Consider the following 20,214-nt stretch of genomic DNA (forward strand, 5'->3'; position numbering starts at 1 on the left):
TTGCCCAGTAAAGGGCATCCCTGGAGAGACCTTAAAATGTGTGCTGACAGTAGGTGAAAGCTTCTATCCAATTGTCAGATTAGAGCCTTAAAAATGATGTGTGTGTGTGTGTGTGTGTGTGTGTGTGTGTGTGTGTGTTAAACTTCTCCTCACCTTAGAAAAATAAGAACTTTCCACTGGGAAAGTCCCCATCAAATATTAAGCAAAGAAGAATATGATGGTTTCCCCTGGATAATTCTCTACCAAGAGTTCTCGATTGATTTGCAAAATGAGATGAGAAAGTGCATGATACATATATTTTTTCCTCTCCAGAAAATACAAAACGCAGGACATGCACTAAATAAATTGACCCCAAAAGAGGGATGCAGGGGTGAATGAAAAATGACTCTAGTTTGCATTTCTTTCATATCTACTATGTGTGAGGTGCTTATATTTGATTCTCAACAAACCATACAAAACGGGACACACTTACGCAAAGTTGGGTCTACCTAGGTCTGCTGTTCATGCTTTCCCCACTGTTCTCTTAACTGCCCCTATGGAAACCACCTTTAAAAACGTCATAATGGGGTAACGGAGTGGCTCAGTCATGTGGCATCTGCCTCTTGATTTTGGTTCCGGTCCTGGTCTCGGTCCAGCCCTGCATCCACATCCTGCTCTGTGCTCACTAGAGGACACATGAGATTCTCTCTCTCTGCCCAGACCCTGCTAGCATTGTCTCTTTCTCAAAAATAAATAAATAAATCTTTGTAAAAGTAAATACATAAATTAAAAATTTTTAAAAATCATATAAAGCCATGTCAGAGAAGCTGGAGAATTTTAAATAAAAGGCTTGCCAAATATCAATGCCTCTTCTGTAGAAGAGAATTGAATTCTCTTCTACAACAAAATGTTGATGTGAGATGCATATAAGGATTTATATGAGAAAGAGATGAAAACCCAAAAATGAGCTTTCTAGCATTTGAACCATGGAGCCTCGGAATGAGACTGCATTAGAAAACAGGAAATAGATACTAGACCAGGATTCTATAGACGTTTCTGTGCGTGTATCTGAGAAATTGGACCCATAGTTGTTAGAGATCCTCTAAGCTCCAGAGTTCTATTGTTCTGCTACGTGGAAGTACTGCTTCCCAAGCTGTCTGGATTTTATATGTCTGCACTACACTCCAAGCCAACGTTGGATTTATTCAAACTGCAGGTTGTGATCTCAGGATGCTAGGATCGAGCCCCACATCAGGCTCCCTGCTCCCACCCCTTCTCTCTGCCTGCCTCTCTGTCTACTTGTGAGCTTTCTCTCTCTCTGTCAAATAAATAAATAAAAACTTAAATAAAAAACAACAACAACCCATAGTTGCTATCGATGGACATCTGGGCTTTTTTCATATTTTGGCTGTTGTAGACATTGTTGCAATAAATATTGGGGTGCAGGTGCCCTTTTGGATCACTGCATTTGTATCTTTTGGATAAATACCTAGCAGTGCAATTGCTGGGTTATAGGGTAGCTCTATTTTTAAATTTTTGAGGGACCTCCATACTGTTTCCCAGAGTGGCTGCACTAGCTCACTTCCCACCAATAGTGTAAGAAGGCTCCCCTTTCTCCACATCCTTGCCAACATCTGTTGTTTCCTGACTTGTTAATTTTAGTCATTCTGACTGGTGTGAGGTTTTGATTTGTATTTCCCTGATGATGAGTGATGTTGAACATTTTTTCACGTGTCTATTACCATTTGTATGTCTTCTTTGGAGAAATGTCTGTTCTGTCTTTGCCCATTTCTGAACTGGGTTTTTTGTTTTGGGGATGTTGAGGGGTTTTTTGTTTGTTTGTTTTGTTTTTAGAGAGAGCTCAAGCAGGGATATCAGCAAACAGAGGGAGAAGCAGGCTCCCAGGGAGCCTATGCAAGACTTGATCCCAGGACCCTGGGATCATGACCTGAGCTGAAGGTAGATGCTTAACTGACTAAGCCACCCAGGTACCTCAAATCTACCAAAAATTGTTAAAATTGTAAAGCATGAAGTGTAGCTTAGTATAAAAGAAATCTTGGGTTAAGCATACTTGGGGTCACATGCCACAAAAATGATCAGAAATTTCGATAAAACAATGTCATTTTTCTAGGAATCATAAGCTCAACTTACATTAAAAGTTTATTTATTTCTTCCAAAGGCCATAAGGATCATTATTTTTTCTAGCTCCTTTTTATCATCTGTGCACGTATTCACAAGAGCCTATTATCTATTGTATATTACACATATTCTTAATGTCCATTTTGCATAATATTTTCTTACATTCCCATAAGATTATATTATTTGAAATGTTATTTTTCAATATTAAATACAACTAGACTTACTTTGGTTGTCAGTAACAGAAAATCAATTGAAATAAAATAGGGCAATAAAGTTTAAGGATATACTTAAACTTAGAAGCATAAGATTTTAGTGTTCTCAGGACAATCTCTGTCATTTGTTTGTCTGTCTTGCTCTGGTTCCTGTAGGTAGGTACACTTCATTCATGTCCTGCTCCCAACAGATCCATTTGCATTTCCCCATATCCTAAGTTCACTAGGAACCAAAAATTAAAAAGTGGGGGCGGTGCAGCAGCTCTGTTTGGGGGTTAGGGAGCTTCACCAGTATTGAAGACCACGGGGTCTTCAGTGGTGGAAGAGCTCTGGGGTCCTCCTGTTCTCCTTTCTATTCATGGGGAAAAGTTGTGGCTGAGGGGATCCTTCTTGATGTTAACCTGTGCCAGCTCAGGGGATGGAGTGACACAAGTAAAATGCTTTCTACACTCTTCTATGTCCATCCACTGGTTTTGTGCTCCATCCCGAATTGAACCCTGGAGCATGTTCAGAGACATTTTCGTTAGTTGTTAAATCATTCTTTTTGTGGAGGGATGTTGCTGACCATTACCACTGCCTTAAATCTCTAATAATTATTTTAATGGTTAGATAATATTCCACAAGGTTAATTTACTGTAATTTTATTCCATTTTCCTTTTTCCTATTGGAATGTCGCGGGATAGGTTTCCTTTCTTTTCAGTATTAAAGATAGAGATGTAATGGTCAAGGTATTTTTAGACACTGGAAACTCCAAATAGCCGCTGACTCAAAATCAGTTTTTGCTAAGTAAAATGTGCCTTTACAAGCCAACTGAAGGGTCAACTATGAACAAAAAATTTGAGGAATATAGTCTATACTGTAAATAATCATTTGTAGAGAATTCACCCTCTTTATAAACGCAAACTTGAGGTGTCTTCAAATGCTCCACATAGTAAGTATTTGCTGAAACTCACTAGCATATAAAAAGTGTGGCTTGGGGCACCTGGGTGGCACAGTCAGTTGAGCAATCCACTCTTGGTTTTGGCTCAGTTCATGATCTCAGAGTTAGGAGGTGGAGCCCGGCATTGGGCTTCAAGCTCTGTACAGAGTCTGTTTGGGATTGTCTCTCTCTCCCTCTGCCCTTCCCCCTCCTCACCTGTGTATGTATGCTATCTCTCTCTAAAATAAATAAACATATATATATATATTTTAAGTATGACTTCAAACATCGGTCTCATTAATGTGAGTTTGCATGAGTAAGCCTATATAATATTTATAATATACATGTAAATTAAAGTTATTCCTTCCAAAATCCTGCAGTAACTAACTACAGACAAGTATTTCTCAGTGAAACCCTGGTGGATCCTAATTCTTGATAAGTAGTTTTAATAGCAGCCATTTACATATAACCAACTAATTAACAAACTTGAATCTTTAAACAACAGTTGGTTCCTTTTAGTAGATTAAACATCACTCCATACAATGCCATGTATACTAATGTGCTCAGCAAAATTTTCTCCCTAGAGGGAGTCAAAGATAAGTTTGAGCCCTAAACTAAGTCAAATGATGATAATTCCCCAACTAATGGAGTGTAAATTAATGCTATTTCTCTGTATGATACTCCCTGCTCATGTGGGAACAGGGAGGATGCATAATTGTTTGCTTTCAAGAGGTTTCTATCTTTTTTTAAATAAAAGTATATAAAATGGATTTAGTAAGCCCAAGTTCTGGGCTTAGCTACCTCCCCTTCTCTGAGTCTGACCAGAATATTTCCCACACTCTCTTGTCGTTGGCCTTGACTCAGATAGCCTCTGGTTCTAAAAACTAGGCTATTAAGTCCTCTTTATATAATTATCATACTGAAAATGACTATAATCTATCTTCTATTAGAGTCAATAAAAATTGCAAATAGATATTGGGAAAAGACAGTTGAAATTAAACTCATGAAGGTCTCTTAATAAATGTAGAAGTAACCTTTATTTTCCTGTTAACCCAAAGCAGTGATAAGGTTTCCTCACAGGAGCCTGTGGAACATTGTCAGCTCTTATCTTCTCAGGTTGGGATGCTAATATGTTGTGAAAATGTAGCCCTTTTTTTTTCTTGCACATAGTTATATAACCAGAATGAGATTCATCTTCAACATGTCATCTACTTCTCTTTAATGATGCTGGTGTTGATGCCAAAGACAACTCTTATTAACTACTCCCGTCTTCATGGCATTCATGTAGGTATTTTATATGCTTTTCATTTTTCTTTCTTCTTCTCTTTTTCTTTTTCTTCTTCTTCTTCTTTTTTTTTTAAAAGCAGGCTCTGTGCTCAGTGTGGAGCCCAATGTGGGGTTGAACTTGCAACCCTGAGATCAAGACCTGAGCTGAGCTCAAGAGTTGGACGCTTAACTGACTGAGCCATGCAGGCCCCCTGATGCCTTTCATTTTTCAATCCTCACAACAAGTTTATGAGGCTAATGCTAATTTTAGGTTCATTTTACAGATGAAGAAAAGGTTTAAGCTCATGATTCTATAGAGGTTATGTGGTAGAGCCTGGGTTGAATCCCAGGCAGTATAGTTCTAAATACAGATGTTTAACAACTCTGCTCTTCTGCCTTTAGAAATTCCCCATGCAAGTGAACAATTCTCTGAGTGCAAAAAAGTATATTTCAATTAGCACCTATCAAGCATTTGTGGGACTAGCGTCAAGTACTAGCGTCAAACCACATTACCACATTTTGTTCAGGCAAGTCTCTTGGTCAGCTCTGGCAACTATAGCAGCGTATCATAGACATGGTGACTTAAATACAGAAATTCATTTCTCGTACATCTGGAAATCAGGAAGTCCAGATTGAATTCTTGGCCAATTAGGTTCCTGGTGGAGACTCTGTTCCTGGTTGATACATCATGTCCTGACTCCTTGTCATGTCCTGACATAGCCTTTCCTTGGAGCATGCATTAGAAGAGAGAGGGTAAGCAAGCTCTCTAGTGTCTTTTCTTGTAAGGATCCTATTACCATTATGAGGGTATTATGACCTCATCTAATCCTGAAGTATTAGTTAGGATTCTCCAGAGAAACAGAACCAATGGAACATGTGTAGATAAATACAGGTTTCCCCTGCTATCCCAAAGTGGCCCAAATCAACTAGTCTATAAATTCAAAGTCCATATCTCTTTTCAGATGTCCCAGCTACACTTTGTGTGAAATATTCATGCAAGACAAATAAAACAGTGTTCCAGAGTCAGAATACTGTTTTCCTAATAATTGGCATCTGGCAGATAGAAATTCTCCAAATTGATGGTACACATCTAAGGATCAAGTCGCAGGGGCCAGTCCCAGGGAAGGAGCAGGACCCTACTAGATTCCTGTGTCCAGTTATGCAAGAGAAGGGAGATTCTGTTTTGTCTATTGCTTTTATGGAAATCTTGAATGGCATCAATGAGAGCCCACTTCTAACATTTGACACATTATTTAACAAGACTATTCATCAATAGTCTGTTTCTGAAATTGCTAATTAGTGAAGCATTTGTTTCCTGTTGAGACATGAATAACAAAAAATGCTTAAGAGTAGTTTCCTCTGAAGAGCTTCCAGATTGGATGGGTAGCTCAGTACTCCCAGAGTCTGAATTCCTGTTGAAATCAGCTAAGCTGCTGCTTAAGAAACAACCATGCACACATAATATGGAAAGAGTACCTGTGCCCGTAATATTGCACTGCTACATTCAAGGAAGGACACACTATAGACTAAGCAATGATGTCTACTACTATTCCAGATGGAAAATTTGCTGAAATAATGTATGTCAACATTTAATGTAGTAGCTGGTAAAAAGAACACTCAAACTTGAGAGGTTTTCATATTTCACTGACTTGAAGATATTTATTGTAAGATGCCCCATTATTTTACATATTTCAAGAAGAAAACCCAAACTGCCTAAAATGGGGGGGTTGGTAGGGAAGTGGTGTTTAAAGCCATGACACCAGAGGTCTTTATGCTCCTTAAAAGGGGAGCTAGAAATAAACCCATCAGACAGGAAGAGACCACAACCAAACATGCATGTCTAAAACTCGACACCAAGCAGAAGAGGAAGAAAAATTTGCCCCAAATATCCTTTTATTTACCAAGCATATACTCATATGGGTTTAAAGGCTGAAGAAAGACTAGCATTATCATTCCAAAGCCTCATTTAATGTAAAGTGATCTCTCAGGTGGGCAGGAGACCCAGGTGACTGGCAGAAACCAATGTAAATCATGTCTGAGAAAACTCAATTTCAATACAGGCAGACTGCAATTGTTCAGACACATACTAATTCTAAGGCACATACTAATTTCAGAGAAATTAAGATGTGAAAAATATGTGCCTATTATAGTCAATGAGAGTGTGGATAATTTATTACTTTATTTGCTTACTTGCATTAAAGAGTCTCTGAGACGATGGTTTTCCTTTACAAAGGGCATTACAATACCATAGATCAGCTGAGTATATTCTGGGTTTGGTTAAATAATAATGATTGACCATATCTATTTATGGTGCCAAAGAGATTGTGGAAGGCTGTATTCTAATATCTCACTGGAACTGAACTCACTGGCTCACAGAGAAAGGCTTTCCTTTTCTTGACTTGTCATCAATCTTCTCAAATGGAAAAGAAACTCTTTGGGGAGCAGGCCTCTGGGAAGCCTCTTTTTTTTTTTTTTTTAAGATTTTATTTATTTATTTGACAGAGAGTCAGGGAGAGAGGGAATACAAGCAGAGGGAGTGGGAGAGGGAGAATCAGACTTCTCACTGAGCAGGGAGCCTGATGTGGGGCTTGATCCCAGGACCCCAGAATCACGGGCCGAGCCAAAGACAGGCACTTAACCGACTGAGCCACCCCTGGGAAGCCTCTTTTATAATATTAACCTCTTTCAGTCTCATCCTTTGATTCTCAGTAGATCTCCAGCAGATGTTTTCAAGTCTTTGGAGTACAGTTGTTATGGTTTTAACTTTATTAAGCTGTCACTCAAAATTGTTGTTTGTATGATCGATCCAACATCAAAAAGCCTTCATGCCATGGATCTGATGTCAAAAACTTTGGGAGTGTCAGCAGGAGCAGATGGAGTTACTACATCTTTGATGCTCATCTCCAAAGTGCTTGGACGTTTCCTCCTCTGGAAATGGATGGGAGCTAGCTGTGGTCAACTCAGATTATCTAATTAACCCTGGTCACACACAGAGAAAACGGAACAAGTTGTCTGAGTTGGGAGATGGTTTGAACTGGCAGGTTTCTCAACCTTGCATTTGAAAAAATAACTAGATATCAAAGTTTTGTTTGGTCATCAAGTCTTTATTTTCTAATAATTTTAGATTCAGAGAAAATTTGCAAAGATAATCCAGAGTTTCCAGTGACCCCTTGCCTAGTTTCCCCTAATGTTAACATCTTATGTTGCCATGGTAACATTTGTCAAGACAAAAAAACCAACATTGAAATACTCAAAAAGATTTTTAAAATCGTATTTTTAAATGCTTTTTAAAAATACACTGTAAAGTTCTATATTATATAAATGAACATGAGATTATATATAAAATAACCAACCTTTGTACAAAAACTTGCTGGATTTATTTTTCACATTGTTTATGTTCTCCCTACTGTACCCACTAACTCTTACTTACAATTTACAATAAATAAATCCTGCCAAAACCAAGTTCTCCCATGTCCTGCTCCCACTGCCATGGACTTACATATCCATAGACTCCTAGTATGTATAGTGGGTGCAATATACATTCACACATAGTCATATTTCTGATTCATGTAAATAAGCTTTCATACATAAATATAAGCTTAGGGATTAGAATAGAAAAGACCAGGGTTTGTGTTCTGATTCTTCCATTTTCTGTAGCTATTTGGTCTTGAACAAGTATAATAATATCACTATCATCTATGGGCTAAGAGAACTCAATATTAAATAATCTCTTTAACTTAAAGTGCTTAGCATTGTACCTGGAAGAATTTACATAGCTAAGAAATATTGGGCAGTATATATCTATAACCAGTAAATATTAATACTGTGCTACTAGCATTGGTCAAAACTGTCCCACCACTTGTCTTGGTATCGTCTAAGAGCAAAAACATGGCTTTATATTTTTTAATGGTTGAAATAAAGAGAATATTCTGTGATATGTGAAGATTATATGAAATTCAAAGTCAGTGATTTTAGAATCACCACATCCATTGTTTTAGGAAATTTATATGGCTGCTTTTGAGCTATAATGGCAGAGTTGAGTGTTTCCAACTGGTACAATACGGCCTGCAAAGCATTATATATTTATTGTTTGACCCTTTATAGGAAACATGTGTGACCATTGCTCTGAAAGCTTTCTTTGTTGTCTCTCATGTTGATTTCAATAGAAGAGGAATAATGTCACACTGTTTTGTTTTTTTTCTCCCTCCCTCCCCCCCAGCTATGGACACTACCTAAAAGAACTTACTCTTGCCTCATGAAAGCACAACTAGGTCACAGCAACTCAACAAACCAATGGGTCATTGGGAATAACGATAAATAACACCTACCTCATAGGACTCATGAGGGTTAAATAAGAATGCATGTGAAGTGCTTATCAATGTTTCATTTACAAACTGCTCAGCAAAGACCATGTTTTGTTCTCACCCTTCCCATCTGACTTTGCTGGATAATGGAAAAGACAATCTTCTCTGAAGCTGAACTCTACACTATAGCAAATTCCAAGTGGACAGTTTCCAGTATGCATGCCTAATGTCTAGACACTAAAAAGCTGATTAAATATAGGTTCTAGTCCAGTGCTGGGCACAAGGTAATTTCTCAGTTACTACCCATCGGTTAGTTCATTCTCATTTCCAAGTGGCTTATCAGAGACTAATTGGTAGAAAAGAACCACTTCTCATACTCATATTAACTGAAGTTCGTATGGTTCTTGTTTTATTCTGAAGGCACACTTGAGACACTAGCATCCCCTGAATTCTGGGATTTGCAGAATTAATGATTTTGTTGTTGTTGTTATTTAGAAACATTCATTGAGCACAATACAAAGTAGAGTGCCATGTCCAGAAGATAAACTTATGAGCCCGCACAGACAGGCTGGAGCTTACAGTCTAGTGGGAAAGCTGGCACTATTGGTACATTGCATATAGATACGTGATCTCCCTGTGTTATATGCTATGAAAAATAAGCACAGTGAGTTATGAAAACCTTTGAGAAAGTCAGGGATCTGAATCAAGGATGAATTGGAGTAGATTAAGATGTAGGAGGGAGATTTAGACTAGAGAGAGCACTCTATTCAATGACTCTGCAGTAAGAGGGAGGATGGAGACCATGAGAAATGCCAGGCTGGGGGCACTGAAGCCACTTAAGGGACGTGTTGAATATAGATGTAAGTGGACAAGTAGCCAAGGACTCGACCAAAGGAGGACTTGACCGAATATTAGATTTGTTCTTTTATCATAAGTGATCATAAGTGCAGTGGGTATCAGGGTATTGTTACCACCACCCTTGGTATCTCTGCTGTAAAGTGAGAGGATTCATTTATTTAGTAAAAATCTGATAAATACCTACTATGTTTCTAGCACAGCTCCAGGCACTGAGGATATAGTGGTGAAAGAATAAAGAAATAATCCTTGTTCTCAGGGAGCTTAAACTCTGGAAGATTCCTTTGCAAGACTTAGGAGAGTATGATGTAAAACAGTATTTTTCACAATTTTGTTCATTATGCCCTCCCATGTGCGCACGCATGCACACACACACACACACACACACAGCCTTTTAGGCATTTTTACCAATTGCACCTTCCATGACATTTTAATACCATGGAAATGCTGTCTAGGTATCATATGTCTATTTATGTTTTATACATAAAAGGAGTAAGATGTTGCATCCCCCAGAACCAATTTTGACCCCACTGGAAGCAATAACATTTGCATTGAAAAATGCACGCTATTCATGTATAAACTTGGGATTCAAAGAAAAGAAATTTCTATCTGAATGTAGCTGGCCAGATCTTATCTATGAGGTGACTTGGCAAGTACTAATTCTGCGTATCCATCACTATCTTGATCAAAAAATGATAAATTAGCAATGTTTGTGCTAGCTACCTGCCATTACCAAATTTGTTTTCCTGACTCATTTCCCTATTCTGCTTGTGTCTATCAGCCCCAACAGCTCGTCGAGCCTTCCTGCTGTCCTTACTTCCTTAGTCCTCAAATATTTGTTCTTAGCACTATTTACTCAAGACCTAATTTCAAATTATTCTTTATTAGAATAAATTTATAAGGATTAGTGATTCCATAAGCCATCTTCTATCACCAGTCTAATTCTATGCCTAAAAATGACCATTCGTTTCATTTAGTTTATAGGCTCTCAAAAAGAATTACATTATCCCTAAAGAAAATACCATATAAACATCATGACAATGGGTGGTTTAAGTGATAAAGAAAAGTTCAGGAATGGGGATAATTTATTTGTATGCAAATGCAATAGTCATTGTGCATATTTCAGGGAAGAATTAGTAAATGACTTCATTAAAGACGCGATAATTGGGAAATACCAAAAAAGGGTAAATTCTAAATTGTTTTGCAAATTCAGTATGGACATGTTGAGCAAATCATATTTTAGGCTGCCAGTTTTTAGTGCTGTGAAATGCATTACAAAGTGCCAGTCATATATCTTGGATTTTGTTTTCTCTTTGTAGAATTAAATTCCAGATTTGCTTTGATCTCACTCTTGTATTTACATATCGCTCCTTTGTTTAAACTGTCTTCTTTTATTTACAGTATGCAGAGAGGGAAGCAGGTTTAAGTCCAATTACCATAATTTCTGCTTGACTTATGTGCACTTAAGCGGTTTAAATCTTGCTTTGGTGACAGGAGATTTTTCCTTCAGGATTCCTCAATAAATCCCTCCAAACCTGATGAATAATTTGATTCACAATCAGTCCCTTCAGTGCACAAAATACTTAGGTTTGTGGGTATCACTAAGTTTGAGGAGCAAGCCTTCTATCTGGAACATAGACCAACAGAAGAAACATCACCTGGCTGGGCCAAGTTTGTGCTGTATTAAACTGCTGTCAACAACTCTTTTTTTCTCTGAAAAAAAAAAAAAAAATCACAAATTCTCAACTGCTGAATCCAAAGCAAACTCTGTAGCTTAAAGTTACTCAAGGCTCTTTCCGAAGTGGCTCCCAGCTTGTACTGTCTCCTCTTCTATCACTCTCAGATCTAATGCTTGGCTTCAGCAGGTTCTCTTTCTGTGCATCTCCATGCTCTTGTTCCTTCTGGGTTTCCTACTTGGGTCACTGTTCTGTATCTCCCTATGAAGATTCAGTTCATTATTGAAGGCCTCGCTCCAAATTAAATCCCCCAGGTCACACCATCTCTTATCCATGTATCTATGCCCTAAGCTCTATGGAAGTCTATTGATACTCACTTATTTTGCCCCAAATTCTCAGGCAACGTACTGATTATTCTTTTTTTTTTTTTTTTAATTTTAAAGACTTTATTTATTTATTTATTTATTTGAGAGAGAGAGAGACAGTGAGAGAGAACATGAGCGAGGAGAAGGTCAGAGGGAGAAGTAGACTCCTCATGGAGCTGGGAGCCCGATGTGGGATTCGATCCTGGGACTCCGGGATCATGACCTGAGGTGAAGGCAATCGTCCAACCAACTGAGCCACCCAGGCATCCCCGTACTGATTACTCTTATTGGAGTGTTCAGAGTGGGTCTAATTGCAAGCAGTATCACCACACAAGCTTGAATCCTGAAAGTCTCTTGTAGTGGTTCAATAATATATCCATAATTCTTCAATCCTGCTCTTTTCAAAAACTGAACCTAATTCTCATCCTCTTGAGTCTGGTTTCTAATGAGTAGAATAGGGCAAAAATGACAATGTATGCCTTTTGAGACTGGTTCAAAAAAAGATATTACGGGTTCAAGCTTTCCTGCTCTCCCATCTAACTTGTCTTTGAGAAAGACATCTGTCATGTTGTAGGGACACTCTCACAACCTTACGGAGAGGTCCATGTGTTGAGGAATATGAAGCTTTCTGCCCATAGCCAGGTGACTGAGCCACCTTGGACACAGATTCATCTCAGCCCCTGAGAAGTGTGAAGCCTCAGCTGACATCTTGATTGCAACACAGCTGAGAGGTCTCCAAATTCCTAACCTATAGAAACTGACAGACTGTAAATGTTGGTTGTTTGAAGCTGATAAATTTGGGGGAAATTTTTTTGCAGCAATAGATAACAATACAGCATCCGTGACTCTTCCTCTCATCATTCTTATACATCTTCTTCATCACGAAGGCTTGAATATCTGTTCTCCAGAATATATCCAAAAACCATTTACTTTTCTTCTATCTCCACTGCCACGATAGTTGTCATTCTCCATTTTCCTTCACTAAGGCATTATCCTTCCAACCATAGTTCCTGCTTTCATTATTTACCTCCCTACCTACCTTCCAATAAATCTTTGACATGGCAGCCAAAGGGTTCTCTGTGAAAACTGAAGTTATGTTCTACAAGGGCCAAAACTCATACTGTGGTAGGCAGAACTCTAAGATGGTCCCAAGGATTCTTGTCCGCAAGAATATATGCCATGTAGAATCCTGCCCTTCCACAGCTGGCAAGAGATTATGATGGATTTCACTCCTGTGATCAAGTGATATTGCAATGTAAAGGTAAAGGGATTTTGCAAATGACAGTAAAGTCACCAAACAGTTGATTTTGGGTAATCAAAATTATGAATATTCTGAGTGGGCCTGACCTAATCAGGTGACTCCTAAAAAGGAACTGGGCTCTTCCTGAAGGGACAGAATGGAAGCATGAGAGAAGTTCCCCCACTCATGATGAAGAAGTCAGGTGTTTTGTTATGGAAAGGGTCATGTGACAGGGAATAGTGAGTGGCCTCTGGTTGTTGAGGGTCTTACTATAAAAACCTGAATTCTGCTAACAACCAGTGAGGTTGGACAAGGGTCTTATGCCTCAGGGGAGATCATAGCTCTAGATGATCCCTTGATTTCAGTTTTGTGAGATCTGAGCAAAGAACTTGTCCATACATTGCTTAGTCTGTTGACCCACCAGAGCTCTGAGGTAATAAATTCAGGTGGTTAAGCTACCAAATCTCTTACACAGTGATAGGAAACTAATAGGCACGCAAACCCCTTCACCACCCAAAAAGACACAAGAGCATTGGTAAGTAATCCACTGGAATAATTCTTTTTTTTTTTTTTACAGAGAGAGATCACAAGTAGGCAGAAAGGCAGGCAGGGGGGGGGGGAAGCAGGATCCCCACTTAGCAGAGAGCCTGATGCAGAAGCTTAACCCACTGAGCCACGCAGGTGCCCCTATTGGAATAATTCTTGATTTCTACATTTGATTCAGCAACTTTTTCTTCACAGTATTGCATCTGCATATAATTTATCACTTTATCTTTATACTCTTCACAGTAGACTGCTTATTGTATTCCAGAACTACTGAAGTGCACTAAAAATATTACCTCATTTAATCCTCTTAACAAGCCTAGGAGGTTGATACTATTATTATCCCCATCTTACAGGGAGCTGCAATACAGAGAACCCTTACTCTCAACCACAAAGTGTTGGGGCCAGGGAGAGACTAGTTCATTAGGTGCCATCACCCAATATTCATTTAGGGACTGAGGATAGCATTCCTTTCTGGTAGTGAGGATGTGGCTGAAACAGTGAAATTAAGAAAATGGGAATACCTGCCCCAAACTACTAGAACTCATACCGTAATATGGCAGGATACAAAATCAATGTACAGAAATCAGTTGTTTTCTTAGACACTAACAATGAAAATATAGGAAGGGAAATTAAAGAATCGATTCCATTTACTATAATGCCAAGAACCATAAGATACCTGGGAATAAACCTAACCAAAGAGGTGAATGATCTGTACTCGAAGAACTACAGAACACTCAAGAAATAAATTGAAGATGACACAAAAAATGGAATAGAATTCCATATTCATGGATCAGAAGAATAAACATTGTTAAAATGTCTATGCTATCTAGAGAAATCTATACTTTCAATGCCATTCTGATCAAAATTCCACAGGCATTTTTCAAAGAGCTGGAACAAACAATCATAGAATGTGTATGGAAACAGAAGAGACCCCAAATTGCTAAGGAAATGTTGAAAAAGAAAAACAAAACTGGGGGCATCACATTGCCTGATTTCAAGCTTTACTACAAAGCTGTAATCACCAAGACAGCATGGTACTGCCACAAAAACAGACACATAGACCAGTGGAACAGAGTAGAGAGCCCAGATATGGATGCTCAACTCTATGGTCAAATAATCTTCAACAAAGCAGGAAAAAAAGGAAAAACTATACATTGGAAAAAAGTCTCTTTAATAAATGGTGCTGGGAAAATTGGACAGCTCTGTATAGAAGAATGAAACTCGACCATTCTCTTACAACACACACAAAGATAAACTTGAAATGGATAAAAGATCTCAACGTGAGGCAGGAATCTATCAAAATCCTAGAGGAGAACACAGGCAGTAGCCTCTTTGACATCGGTCATAGCAACTTCTTTCAAGATATGTCTCCAAAGGCAAAGGAAACAAAAATGAAAATGAACTTTTGGACTTCATCAAGATCAAAAGCTTTTGCACAGCAAAGGAAACAGTCAACAAAACAAAGAGGCAACCCACGGAATGGGAGAAGATATTCACAAATGACACTACAGACAAAGGGCTGATATCCAAAATCTATAAAGAACTCCTCAAACTCAACACACACAAAGCAGATAATCACGTCAAAAAATGGCAGAAGACATGAATAGACACTTCTCCTAAGAAGACATATGAGTGGCTAACAGACACATGAAAAAATGTTCATCATCATTAGCAATCAGGGAGATTCAAATCAAAACCACATTGAGATACTATCTTACACAGTTAGTTACAGTTAGAATGGTCAAAATTAACAAGACAGTAAATAACACATGCTGGAGAGGATGTGGAGAAAGGGAACCCTCTTACACTATTGGTGAGAATGCAAGTTGGTGGAGCCCCTTTGGAAAACAGTGTGAAGATTCCTTAAGAAATTAAAAATAGAGCTTCCCTATGACCCTGCCATTGCACTACTGGGTATTTAGCCCAAAAATACAGATGTAGTGAAAAGAAGGGCCACCTTACCCCAATGTTCATAGCAGCAATGGCCACAGTTGCCAAACTGTGGAAAGAGCCAAGATGCCCTTCAACAGATGAATGGATAAAGAAGATATGGTCCATATATACAATGGAGTATTATGCCTCCATCAGAAAGGACGAATACCCAACTTTTATATCAACATGGACAGACTGGAAGAGATTATGCTGAGTGAAATCAGTCAAGCAGAGAGAGTTAAATATCATATGGTTTCACTTACTTGTGGAGCATAATGAATAACATGGAGGACATTGGGAGATGGAAAGGAGAAGTGAGATGGGGGAAATTGGAGGGGAGACAAACCATGAGAGATTGTGGACCCTGAGAAGAAAATGGGAACACCTGGAAAATGTGAACCTGGTTATTTTCTTGCTTGGAATATTTAGCCCCCCCCCCCAAGTATATTTTTGATAAAATTTGAAACCTTTACTTTACCTCTAAGCCAATGTATGATGTGGTCTTTTCCTTTCTTAGCAGCTATATTTCATGTTATGTAGTTGATAGTTTGTGAACTCATAATTCAACAGTCAACAAACATAGCAATTGCCTATGAGTTATTCAAACCTCAGTTAGAGTGACAAATTTCTGTATGTGGAACAGACATATATTGAACACTTACTATGTGCTAAGTCAAAGAAATTCAAAAATGATTATGACATGGTCCCACTCTCAAGCTGTCAAGTAGAAAGGATGAACATATAAGTGCTTAGAGTATAGACTGATAAGCACAGGCTAGAGAAATACAAATATTTGTAGAAAGGACATTAGCATTTAGCATGCTTACCTGTTTTAATGCAGAAAGAATACACAATGTGCAATATAGTATGATAATGTTTTGATATTGGCTCATTAATTATGACAGATGTACCTTACTAATATGAGATGTAAGCAGTAGGGGCACTGGCTACAGGGATATATTGGAACTCTGCAGTATCTTTGCAATTTTTCTATAAATCTGGAACCGTCCTAAAATTTTAGAAAATATTTTTAAAAAAACAAGTCAGAAAAATACATGCATGTCATTTTTATTTCCTCTACTTTGAAGCCGGGAAAACAGAGACTCTGAAAAGCTTGAGGCTTACCAAGGTCAAATAGCAATTGAAAAGCAGAACCATGACCTGAGTCCGGTCTCATTGTACTTTAATGCTGACATTTGAGTTATTTTCCTAAAAAGAATCTCCCTCGAGAATCCACAAGTTCTAATAGAACAACTAGAGTCCCCAATGGATGAGCTCATTTCTCTTGGATGCTGCCCTGAGTGTTTAAGGTGACAAAAGACATACACTGAGCCTTAGGAATAGATGCTAGGAAATGCTAGGAAAGCCCAGCCAGAGTAATCTATAAAAGAAATAAACATTTACAACAACAAAGCTCAGAGCATTTAAAGCATAGTTCTTGCTATTAGCTGTTTGCAAAGATCATAAACTCCACAAGGACTCTGAAATGCGGACTCTGACTTATAACCCCGATAGTACTCCACACTGATTACATATTGGAGGTACTTAAGAATATTCATTGATTAAATACATCCATCCTAAGTACCATAGTCGGTAAATCAAAGACTCAAACGGACAGTGAGAGAAAGCACAGACAGAAGTCCACAGACACATTTTCTAACTGTGATAACTCATGCTCGATTCTGCTGGGCTCCTTGTTCCTTTCTCTTACACTGAGGCAGTTTGCTGCCACATTATAAATAAAATCCACTTATAATTTTTCATAAAATGATGCTTTTTATATTTTTTTTCTGTAAAAAGCCAGGAAATCAATTTTATTTCATGCCTCAGAGCATCAAGGGTTCCTCTTGGGACCTTGCCTGCCTGAAGTAGCAAGCCTCTTGATGTCTCTCTGGCCATTCCTGTAAAAAGAGTAGCTTTTCCCGTGGATTCCATGAACAATCATTTTCTGATTGACCATTCTGAGCCAGGCTCCAGGGTAGGGACCAAATATACAATGGTGAAAGAGACACAGCTTCTCCTTCACAGAAGGCAGCTTTTTGTAGGACAGAAAGGGTAAGTGGTGGGACAAACAGATAATCACAGGTGTTGCACAAATAATGACAGAAGTATCATCCTGAAAAATGCTGGGGGGGGGGGTGTGTTGGGGGTGGGCAGGGGTCCTCTCTCTTCTGTGTCTGAGAAGAAATGTAACTGAGAGACATAAGACTCGGAAAAATGAAGAATTTTTTTTTTAAGAATGAAGAATTTTTTTTTTTAAGATTTTGTTTATTTATTTGACAGAGAAAGACACAGTGAGAGAGGGAACACAAGCAGGGGGACTGGGAAAGGGAGTAGCAGGCTTCCTGCTGAGCAGGGAGCCCGATGTGGGGCTTGACCCCAGGACCCTGGGATCATGACCCGAGCCCAAGGCAGACACTTAACTGACTGATCCACCCAGGTGCCCCAGGAAAAATGAAGAATTTTAAAATTCATGTTTAATTATAAAAAAGTCCTCCACCAATATTTACAGGGTGGTGTTTCAGTGGAGGGAGCAGAACAGATGTGTGGCTTCTGTGGAGAAGTGAACCCTGAGAAGACAAAGGGCAAAGGAATGATTGACCCACACATGCTCTGTTTTTTTCTCTCTTATTATTCTCTTTTCTCTCTGACTGATCACGTCAGTACATGTTTCTCTCCTAGGACAGTGTGAGGCAGCAGAAAGCTGGGAACACCCTTCCAGTGAGTGCAGAGTGAGGAGGGAGCCGGGAAGAAAAGATTACCAGAGGAAGGTACAGTTACATTAGGCGGAGAACAATGAGTGGTAGTTAAGAAAGGGAAATGGAGATTAAGACCTCATCATACAATGATTTTAGGTCATGTTAAGTGTATTTCCCCCTCATCCCCTAACTGTAACTATAATTTATGATTTGGGAACGGGATGTACATCTATCGGATTTGCATTTTAAAAGTAGATCTTTGGCAAAAGAATAGAAAAATTTGATTTTTTCCGTGGCCTGGTAAGAAATCATGGCGGTTTGTATCAGAGTGATGATTGTGAAGAGCAAGAATCCTTTGTCATATTCGAAAACTGGCTGCGGGGGAAATAGAAAGACTAGTTTATTGAATGTGGGAAAGGTGGTGAGATCAAGGAAAGTACTAAAGACGACACCCAGCACTCTAGTCTACACAAGATGAATGACCGTCCCTTGAACCAAAAAAGGGATCCTGGATGAGGAGTGGGAAAAAGGTATGAACTCTGGGGTCATATATATTAGGATCTTGGAGGAGTAAGTGTTGCTTCTTGTTATGACTAATTTTGGGTTTGCCTTGCCATCCCCTACATGGCTTCCCTGTTTTTTCATCACCTGTGTAACCAATCAATATATTGCATTTTCTTTGACCTAAGTCTGTACAGTGGTATCTGTTTTCATGGCTGGACCCTGACTGAGGGTCTAGTTTGAGCACAGTGCTGTCCCCACAAAAAAAAAACGGGAAAGGTTGGAAAAAAAGACACTGAGAAAGTTCAAGAAGAGAATCTGAAAGTACCTGAAGTACCTGGTGCCATAAAAAGCAAGAAAAAGTGCTATTTCACTAAGGCAGTAGGGAAATGTACTAAATGCTGATGAGGTATGAAAGACTCCTGCACTTGGTAAGGTGGACACCTTGTTCGCATCGACAGATCTGGTAGAATGGTGACTGCAGAAGTCAGACTTAGAATGGGTTGAAGAAGAGCACGATGAGAAAACAAGAGGGTTAGCATGTTCCTTCAGCTACTGAGTAGTTTTGGTTATAAAAGGAGAGAAGGAGAGAGATTGAGATTGAGGGAGAGATGATGGAAAGAGAGAGAGACAGAGGGAGAACAAGCAGGCCCTGCTGTCTGTGAGGGTTTGTTGTGGCTATTTATGTTCAATATATTTCATTTAGTTTGGTTTATTGGTTTGATGGCTGATTAGTTTTGTTTGTTGCCGTGAAAAATTACCACAAACTAAATTAACTTAATTAATTACCACAAACTTAAACTAACAAACTACTACCCGTGTAAATAACACAAATTTATTATGTTACAGTTCTGTAGAGCAGACATCTGATAAGGGTCTCACCAGGCTAAGATCAAGGTGTCTCTAGGGCTCTGCTCCTTCCTGGAGGCTCAAGGCAGGATCTGTTTCTTGACTTTTCCAGCTTCAAGAGGCCACCCATATCTCCTGGCTCATGGTTCCCTTTCTCCCTCTTCAAACCCAGCAAATCCAAATGGAATCCTTCTCACAATGTCACCACCATGACCTCTTCTTCTGCCTTCCTTGCTTACTTCCGAGAACAATTGCCACACAGCAGGCCTACCTGGATAGTCCAGAACAGACTTTCGACGTGAGCTAATTACTAACTTGAATTCCAGTTGCCATGTAAACGAATATATTCACAGGTTTCAGAGAATAGGGTGTGAATATTTTGGGGGCACATTATTCTGCCTACTACAAAAAAAAAAAAATGGACCAGATATTAATGCTGCGGAGTCCTTAAAAGGAAGAGATTAGAAATACGAGAAGGAAGGTAGTACCAGGGCGAGGTCCCCTTCATCTAAAAAAGTAATCCAGTAACTACTAGGATACAATTTCGGAGCATAACGCGTGGTGGTCAGGAAAGCTCTCATTTGAAGCTTCCTTTTTCCTTCATGAAATGTGAAGTTAAACCATTGCTTGAAGGAGAGAAGGTAGAGGGGAGGGCTCGGGCATCTGAGGGGAGTGGAGAAGATGTGGGGCCTCCATGAGAAGTGAGAGAGACAGCTACAGAAGCAGAAGCGT

Source organism: Mustela lutreola, chromosome 4, assembly GCF_030435805.1.
Source record: "Mustela lutreola isolate mMusLut2 chromosome 4, mMusLut2.pri, whole genome shotgun sequence".
Lineage (NCBI taxonomy): Eukaryota > Metazoa > Chordata > Mammalia > Carnivora > Mustelidae > Mustela > Mustela lutreola.